Genomic DNA, 9,327 nt, shown 5'->3' with positions numbered 1-9,327 from the left:
ACTAAGGCTTGCTTATAAGCCATTTTAGGGGGGTAAGTCTAGGGTAGATTTTACTTTCAGGCTAGTTTAGGCCTACTTACATAAGGTATAACCTTCTTGGGATCCGAGTGAATGTCTGGAGTTCCCAGGGAGGACTAGGCTGGATGGAAATTAAATGTTTCCCAGTCTCATGCTGGTTTTGGGAATTAAGCTTAGTGTTTAGCAATGAACACAAAGGGATCTGTGTGCGGATTTCTGGTTTCTTTCTCTGCAAAACTTCCTCCTCGCTGGTACTGTGCCCTGAAAATTCAAGACCTCTCAGTTTCACTCAAGTCCAGTCTTTGCCTCCTTAACTCAGCAAGACTGCAACATGATCCAGAGTGCTGAAACTCAGAAAAGCAGGGCAACTGTAAGGTTACCTTACTCCTCCTCTACAGTGATCCGTCCTTTCCTGCCAGTTGTCCAATGTCAGAAAAGCCACTTCACAGTTTTGTTTTTTTTTTCTGGCTTCTTGGAACACTGACAGCCAATCATTTTGTAAAATTTCTAATATATGTATTTAGAGCTATAAATTTCCTCTAAGCATTTGTTTTCAGAGCATCCTACAAGTTTTGATATATTGTACTTCCATTATTATTCATTTAAAAATATTTTCTAAATTCCACTGTGATTCATAGTTTGACTTGTGGGTCGTGAGGAGTATGTTCCTTGAATTACAAGCACTTGGAATTTTTTTTTTATTTTTACATAACTGATTTCTGGTTTAATTCATACTCTATATGATTTCAACCTTTGGAAATTGGTTGAGATTTGATTTGCGATCCATCATATGGTCAATTTTGGTGAATGTTCTGGGTAAACCATAAAAGAATATGTATTCTGAAATTTTTGGATGTAATATTTTATGTCTTGTTGATATGTATGGTGCCAATACACAGGAAATAGTAGGAGCTCAACATATATTGAATTGAATAACTCTAAAGTTTTATCCTATTTGTGGCAATTCCAGACCAAATAAGAGAGGATGATAATAACGCCACAAGGTGTAGGCAGAGAGAAAACCATTTCTAGTAAGACAGAGCCTGATAGAGGAACCATAAATTAAAGTATGAAGTTTCCCCCCCAATTCCAACCAATATTAATGACAACCCTTTACGTGATGGAACTCATCCCAGTATTTTTCCTTCCTGTGTTTCTACCAATTTTCCTGTAATTGGTTATAAGCTCTGTATCACTGGTACTAGGTGACAGTAGAAAACAATATTTCAGGAAATGTTAATGATGTTGATTTATAAAGCTCATAGAGACACAATAAATTGTTAATTTTATTTCTCCATTTCCCCCCAAACAATTCAGGATTATTTTTGAAATTACATGAGTTTAGACAATGTCTAATATCTCTATCCAATTGTCCAATTTTTCAAGTAGAATCATTTTTGAATCTTCCAAGTTCTAATGTCAATTTCTATTCAACATCACTCCAGGTTAGGACTATTATTAACATACATCTTCTAATACATTTAACCTTCCTAATTTAACCCTTTTGCCAATTCTGTTCTGGATATTGAAACTTCTTTTTAAAGATTTTATTTACTTGAGAGAGAGAGTGCGTGCACACGCGAGCCAGGGGAGGAGAGGGAGAGGGACAAGCAGACTCCATGCTGAGCGTGGAGCTCGATGCAGGGCTTGATCCCATGGCCCTGAGATCATGACCTGAGCTGAAGGCAGATGCTTAACCGACTGAGCCACCCAGGTGCTGGACACTGAAATTTTGATTATAGAAAGAAGGATACAGATTTAGATGAGGCTAAGAGCACCTTCTATAGGCTCATAAGATACCTCTTGTGCACTGTCCCACATCTCTATAACCTCCAATTCCAGCCACAGCTCCAGTGCACAGCTGGAGCAGGTTTTGCCCTAATCTGTACTGCTAGTGCCTCACTTCAGGTATGCACCAAGAATCTAGCTTCCTGTCCCAAGACTTCCCTGGTGCGGCAATATGTGATGCTCTGGTACCTGGAAGGCTCTTCGGTCTTTGCAACTGATAGGGATGGAGAAGTTAACACCCCATGGGAGCAGCCCTCAGCACCGAGGAGATGGCCGGAGGAGATGGCCGCTGAGAGATAAATGCTTCTCCCTTTCATCCCCCAGGGGTGGGTGGTTCTGAAACAAAGTTGAATAAGAATCCCGAGAAGGATCTGCCTGTACTAAATTCCCATTAATAGTGGTGGACTACCCCATAACACTACATGTTTTGCTTGGATTTTCTTTCCATTTTACCCCTCTCTCTTTCATTCCTGTTCCCTGGGATCACATTCCCAAATAGAATGTGTGTACCTTTGTCTCAGGCTCTGAGACAAAGAATCAAGAATCACCTGGATTAAGACAGTAGGTTAGCAGGCTGTTGGGGGATTGTATAATGCAGGAATAAAATTGTCCTTTACTCTGTATATGCTACAAGGAACACGCATTCAGTTGGCAGCACAAGTTTATGGTAATTTTGATGATTTTACATCTCTTTTCTATTTGAAAGTTCATCATCCATCCTGAAGCCTGAACGCCTGAAGAAAAAGAGTTGGGTTCAAATTAGCTTATAATTGAATAAGCAAAAAAAAAAAAAAAAAAAAAAAAAAATTTTTTTTTTTTTTTTTTGTGACGATAGCTCTAAGCAGTTTTTCTTTGTGAGGGGGCCCTCAGCAGTTTGGTTGGATACTTCAATCTAATAAGGAGGAATCCTCAGTCTACTTAATCAGGTAAAGCTTTTTGTTGCTTTGGAAACAGTCATACCATATTTCTTATTCTCCTTAGTTAAAAAGCTGGAGCTTTGCTGTAATTCTTTTTGCTAAGAAACTCAAACATACCTTAAAAATGTAAATTACTGGAGTCCTACCAGGCCTACTTCTTCATGAAAACTGAAGGAACTGACCCTGAAAGATATAGGGAGTTATTAGGAATAAATTAAGGTTGCCTACATGTCAGCCCTGAGAAAAATGTTAACAATGATAATGTTTTACTCGTTTAAGATACTGAAGACACCACAGAAAACAAAACCGGTAAACTTCCCTGCCCCCTCACAAGAAGTTATATTCTAGTGGTGGGGAAAGTGAGACAAGAGCAAATTTTTTTTCTTAAAGATTTTATTTATTTATTTATTTAACAGAGAGAGAGAGAGAGAGAGAGAGAGAGAGAGAGAGAGAGAGAGGAGAGAGAGAGAGAGAGAACAAGCAAGGGGAACAGCAGGGAGAGGGAGAAGCAGGCTCTCCACTGAGTAAGGAGCCCGATGCGGGACTCTGATCCCAGTGGGATCATGACCTGAGCCGAAGGCAGACGCTTGACCAACTGAACCACTCAGGAGCCCTGACAATAGCAGGTTAAATAATTGACATACACAGCATTTCAAATAAAGGCTATAGATTAAAAAAAAAAAAAAAAAAAACTAGGAAGGAAAGAATGTGAAAGGTTTTTGTTTGATCTTGTGCAATCTATAGGTCTTGTTGAGGAAATAGGAGGAGAAAAGAATCAATCATATGGATATCTGGGGGAGGAGCATTTGGGGAAAGCCGTGAGATGGAAAGGGGTCAGTGTGGTTAGACGGATGTGAGCATTAGAGGATAGGTTCAAAAGGGCGTGGACAAAGGAGACAGTGGAAGGTCGCCTGAGACAGGGGTCCTCACTGTATGCAGGCTATGTCATGCACCAAGGGATGTTCTGAAAAACTGAGGACATTTTGATGTTACCATGATTGGGGTGGTGCTACTGGCCTTTAGTAAGTAGGCGACATTTATAGAAGTACAGTGATGCTCAGGGCAGTTCCAATCAATAAGGTATTTTTCCATGTTTTGTGTGACTTTAAAATGTCCTGCTTATCCATGTAGATTTATGTTAACTTCTAAATTCCATTCATAGCAAGCTAGGATATTGGGATTAACGCTCCACTGAAAACAAGCAAACATCCTAGGATAAATAGGTTTGAATAAATTCAGAAATCTTTTGCTAATATTTTTTCAAATATTCTTCTGCCCCATACTCTCTTTCCTTGCTTTTAGGAGTTCAATTTCATGTATGTTAGATCACCTGCTACTATTCCATCAGTCACCGATGCTTGTTTATTTTAAAACGTTTTTTTTTCTCAGTATGTTTAAATTTGGATGATTTCTAGTGACCTGTTTCCCGTTGAATGATCCATTCATTGTTGTGTCCAATGCACTGATAAACCTATCAAATAATTTCAGATATTGTATTTTTCAGTTCTAGGATTTCCATTTTTTTAAAAAAATATTATCTGTATCTCTCTTGAAATTTCCTATCTCTTCATCGATTTTATCTTCTCTTTAATAAGATTCTTTGGTGCATTTGTCATGGTTATTTCAAAGTCCTTGCCTACTAATTCCAACATCTTCACTGATTTGTCTTTCTATTGATTTATGACAAGGACAGTGCTACAGAGCAGCGGGAAAAGGACGGTCCTTTGGACCTTGGTCAGTAGTATAACTATATGAAAAAATTAAAAAAAAAAATAAAATTAACCTTTACTTCATACCATACTTCAAACTCAATTCTACATGGTTCGATCTAACTGTTCAATGAAAAAACAGTATGTTTTTAGATGTAACTTGTAACATAGATGTAAATTCCTATATGTAACATAGGAGTTTTTAGATGTCCTTGTAGGCAATGATTCTTAAGCAGGACAGCAAAGACAGGAACCATAAAGGAAGACTGATAAATTAGACTTATATAAAAATAAAAAATGTACATTTATTAACATTTAACAATGAGATAATTAAAATGCAAGCCACAGATTAGGGAAAGGTGTTTTTGGGCAGCATTGATAAATGAAAATGGACTCACATTAGAATAAACAAGTCAAGTAGGAAAAGCCAAAAACCCAATAGAAAAGAAGACTCGTAAGATGCTTTACTAAAAGAGGATATTCAAATGACTAATAATCACATGGAAAGATGTTCTTTTTCATTAGTCATCAGAGAAGTATAAGCTGAAACCACACAACCACCAAATGTTGGTGAGGGTGCGGAGCCATGAAAACTCATTATACAGTGTAAACTTAAAAAGAGTTTGGCACTATCAACTATAACTAACCATAAGCATAAACCTATGTCTGAGCTATTCTACTCTTAGGTATATATCCCAAAAGAAATACGTATCTGTGTGATATAAATCTATCTATACATATGTATAACATACAGATATGTATAAAAATGTTCCCAGTAGTATTATTTGTAATAGCCCCAAACCTGGAAATAACATGAAAATCCAGGACCAGTCCCGAAAGACTCCACATTATACAATCCCATTTTCGTGAAATGTCCACAATAGGCAAACCTATAAAGACAGAAAGTAGATTCGTGGTTACTTAGGGCTGGAGAGGATGGTGGGGCATGGCTACAAGGTGATAGCTGAAGAGTATGGAATGGTTTTGAGGTGATGAAAATGTTCTAAAATTGTGATGATGATCAATCTGTGATTGTACTAAAAAAACTATTGAATTGCATACTTTAAATAGATGAATTTTATAAGAATTATATCTCAATAAATCTGTTAACTTAAAAAATAATAGTATAAACAATAAAATGTATTATATTCATATAATGGAATGCCAAACCGCATAAAATAAAGTAAGAAAAAAAGAGACCTGTTAAAAGCAATAATGACATGGATGAATCTCAATTATAATATAAAGGGAAAGAACCAAATATTACAGAAAACTTAATGGATAATTCATTTCATTGAAATTCAAGAACTTACAAAACTAACCTGTGTATTTGAGGATAAGGCAGTGATTTTATCTGACAGGGCAGGGGGATGAAGGGGCCTAGGAATGGTCTATTTCTTGATTTGGATGGTGGTTGCAAGGGTATATCTGCTTTAGTCTTTGAAAGTTTACTGAACTGTACATTTAGAGTTTGCACACTTTTCTGTATTTTGGACTTTAACAAAAGTTTCTTAAGAAATATTTTTAAAAATCCAGTTGTTCAGTAATTCATCCTATGGCTACGTATTGGAAAAAGGGCCTAAGGAATATATAAACATTTAGTATTTGTTTTTTCTCCTTTTTTTTTTTTTGTCTGTTGCGTTATGGAGGACTTTTATTTTCTTCTATATATTTTTCAGTATTTTCCCAATTACCATAGTGGACAAATATCACATTTATCACTAGAAAAAAGGCTATAAAAACACAATTGCCTGACATACTCCTGTATTACCTTTATTCTAATTTATTCACGATGTAGGAACTTTGGCTTTTGCTCCTAGAGAGGAATCAATTGACATTTTAGAGTAGAGAAGGGCTTGGATCCTGGTCTGGGGCTTTCTTGGTAGTCTTGCTGACTGCCAGGAACTCACCAGAGGCCATCCGGCAGGGAGGAGGAGCAGATGCAGGCGAAGGATCCCAAGGGATGAAGAACAAATCTGGGCAGGTGAAGTCAAGTAAACTGGGTGGGTTACAGCTTTCGTGGAACCTAAGTCCTTACTGTAAAACTGTGGTGGGATCTGGGACGGGGTGCAGGCCAGAAAGAAGCTCTAGCCTCGTGCTGGGTAAAGTGAGTGATCAATCTAATCATTATAATGTGCATGTTTTTGTAAGGCCAGCAGCTAGGTTTTTTTGTTTTTTGTTTTTTTTTTTTTACCTTTTTAAGAGGTTGTTGAAACAGAGACAAATATGAGACAGAGACCGTTCCTGGTCTGCAAATCCTAAAATATCTGCTATCCGGCTCTTCACAGGAAAAGTGTGCCAACTCCTTGATTAAGGGACTCAAAGCTAAAGAATTTTAAGGTATTTTAAACGTCACCTAGATTAGCGCTTGCTAGTGAGGCGCTGGGTGTGGAATGCGCCGGCCCGGGGCACTTTCAGTCAGCGGTGTCACGAGATGTAGTACTGCCCAGGCTCGTCAGATACGGGAAGGGGAATGCACTAAAGAGAGTATACAAAAACTCACCTCTGCAGAATCCAGCCTGGAAGGGGATGGCCAGGCACCGCGGGCCCAAACACAACTGGCTCTTCCTAGCAGGGGGCTTCAAAAGAATGAGTCGCGCTCATAGCAGCCCTTATCCGATTGCAAAGGAGGAGGCTTCCGGGCTTCTAGTGGGAAAGCATCTTTGTCACTCCCAGAGAAGGCAACGGAGCCCCCGGGGAGTTTAATTTTCCCTTCTCTGTTGTGTGCAGCTGCGCTGGATGGTGGGCCACCCGCTGGACTGTAACTTTTGGAGAAACACAGCGGGAGTGCGGCGAGCTGCCCGGCGCCTGCGCAGTGGCCGCGGGCAGGCTCCTCTCACCGCGCAGGCTCCGCCAGTCAGCTCCACGCCAGCGGTGGGGGGCGACCCTCCCGGGTCCCCGAGGGAGGAGGGAAGTCAGGGCGGAAGGACACGTACCATGGTTTCTGCTGAACAGAAATTTGAGAGTTAGCTATGGACATCATAACCCTTCACCCTTAAATGTTACCAGTGTTTTCACCTGCTCAAAGGACAATTTCATTTATTTCAGCCTAGTATCTGGCCATCCCCTAAGGATAAGGGATCCTCCCGCACCAAGGTTTCTCAACCTCAGCGCTATTGACATTTTAGGCAAGATGATTTTTTGTGTGTGTTGGGGGGGTGGGGGGAGGAGCAGTCTTGCTCTTCGTACAATGTTTAGTGGTATACTTGGCCTCTACACGCTAGATGCCCGCAGCAGCCCTCCCTTCCCCCAGCTGTGACAACCAGAAATGTTTCTAGCCCCTGCCAAATGAGTGTAGGGGAGAGAACAGCAAAATCACTCCTACTGAGGACTACTGTCCTGTAAGATTACAATACAGTGTCTCCAGACAATGTATCATAAACATCGAGAGTCCGAATCCACTAAACGTTATTACATTATTGTAATCGACTATGCAGTTCATATTCTTATTTCCTCAATTGTCCCCCCGCCAAAACCTCGCTTACTCTATTGTTTGTAAAACATAAATCCAGGACTTAACAAGGATCACAGATCGCATTTAGTTATCAAGTCTCTTGAGAGCCCTTAAATTGAGAACACGACCCCAGCCTTTTTTGTTTATTTATTTATTTTTTTGGCATTGACATTTTTTGAAAAGTTCAGGCCAGTGCTTTACCAGAATCTCCTTCAATTTGGATACGCAGATTGGTTCTTCATTGTACGAGCCAAGTTGAAACAAATTTTTTTTTTTTATTTTTTGCTGGAATTCCACCTGGGTGATATTATATCCAATTTTATTTATTTTCAAAGTAGCATTTAGCTTTTTAAACAAGATTTAATTTTAAAAAGTACACTTTTCTCCCAGTGATTTGAGGTACCACATACATAAATTTCCACATTGTTCTTGAGTCTATATCTGTATTTTCTATTTTTTCCATTGATCTGATTGTCTCTACTCCTGTGCTAATGTACTGTTTTAATTGCAGAAACTGTATAATATATTCCAATATCTGGTAGGGCTAGGCCTGTCTCATTACTGTTTTTTCCCCTCCTCTTTTTTGGATATTCTCATTTATTTATTTTTCCATATAAAATATAGAATCTACATCCATGAAAATACTTTTAAAAATTGGTATTATTTTATGATTTTGCATAATTCTATTGAAGAGTGCGGTTCTACTTTTTTTTTATTCATACCCCAGCTTTGTGTGTTTTAGGAAGGCTTTAAGTTTTCCTCATAGAGGGTTTGCCCATTTCCTGTTAAATTTATTCCTACAGTATTTTTCTTTTTTGTTGTTGTTGTTAATGTATATGGGGTCAGCTCTTCTATTTTTCTCTATAACTGCTTATTGCTTAAGTATATGAAGATATTGATTTTTATGTATCATTTTACATCTTGCTACTGTTTTGAAAGTTATGTTGCTTCTAGGAGTTTTCCATTGATTTTATTGGAAACTCTATTTTCATTTTTATGTAATTGCAGTGATTATTCATTTTAAAACTCAAATTGCCCATCTTTGGCTCCTATGTTCATTTGACAACCACAAATGTCTTGATAGCTTCCTTGCTTTCTGATTCTGTAAGAGTCCCAGTGTCATATTGGAGCATTTACTGCTCTAGACCAAAATCAGCCGTTTCTCAAAGGACTCCTCACTACTTTCAGTGCAAAGTGTATTTGGTGACCACAATCCATGCACTAAGGATATTCATGGCTAAACAGCTTGCTGTTACTTTTCACACTTTACAATGCAAGATCTAGAAAATACAAGGTTTTTCTTTTCTTTTTTAAAGTTTTTATTTATTTATTTGACAGAGAGAGAGACAGCAAGAGAGGGAACACAAGCAGGGGGAGTGGGAGAGGGAGAAGCAGGCTTCCCGCGGAGCAGGGAGCCCGATGCGGGGCTCAATCCCAGGAC

At 38.7% G+C, this 9,327-nt stretch overlaps 1 long non-coding RNA gene across 1 annotated transcript; it reads right to left on the bottom strand.

The window, feature by feature from the left end:
• Window positions 1-1,327: 1,327 nt before the first annotated feature.
• On the bottom strand, window positions 1,328-7,228 carry LOC114214807 (uncharacterized). Its single transcript, XR_003610487.2, has 4 exons — window positions 6,936-7,228; window positions 5,235-5,322; window positions 2,841-2,906; window positions 1,328-2,540 (listed from the first exon to the last, which is right to left on the bottom strand). It is a non-coding gene; the product is annotated as an uncharacterized LOC114214807 (long non-coding RNA).
• Window positions 7,229-9,327: the final 2,099 nt, after the last annotated feature.

The sequence above is a fragment of the Eumetopias jubatus genome, unplaced genomic scaffold, assembly GCF_037043125.1.
Source record: "Eumetopias jubatus isolate StellerSeaLion01/CBP00866 unplaced genomic scaffold, mEumJub1_p1.0 scaffold_1, whole genome shotgun sequence".
Lineage (NCBI taxonomy): Eukaryota > Metazoa > Chordata > Mammalia > Carnivora > Otariidae > Eumetopias > Eumetopias jubatus.
Note: the sequence above shows the minus strand (reverse complement) of the source record. Positions and strands in the feature narration are given on the sequence as shown.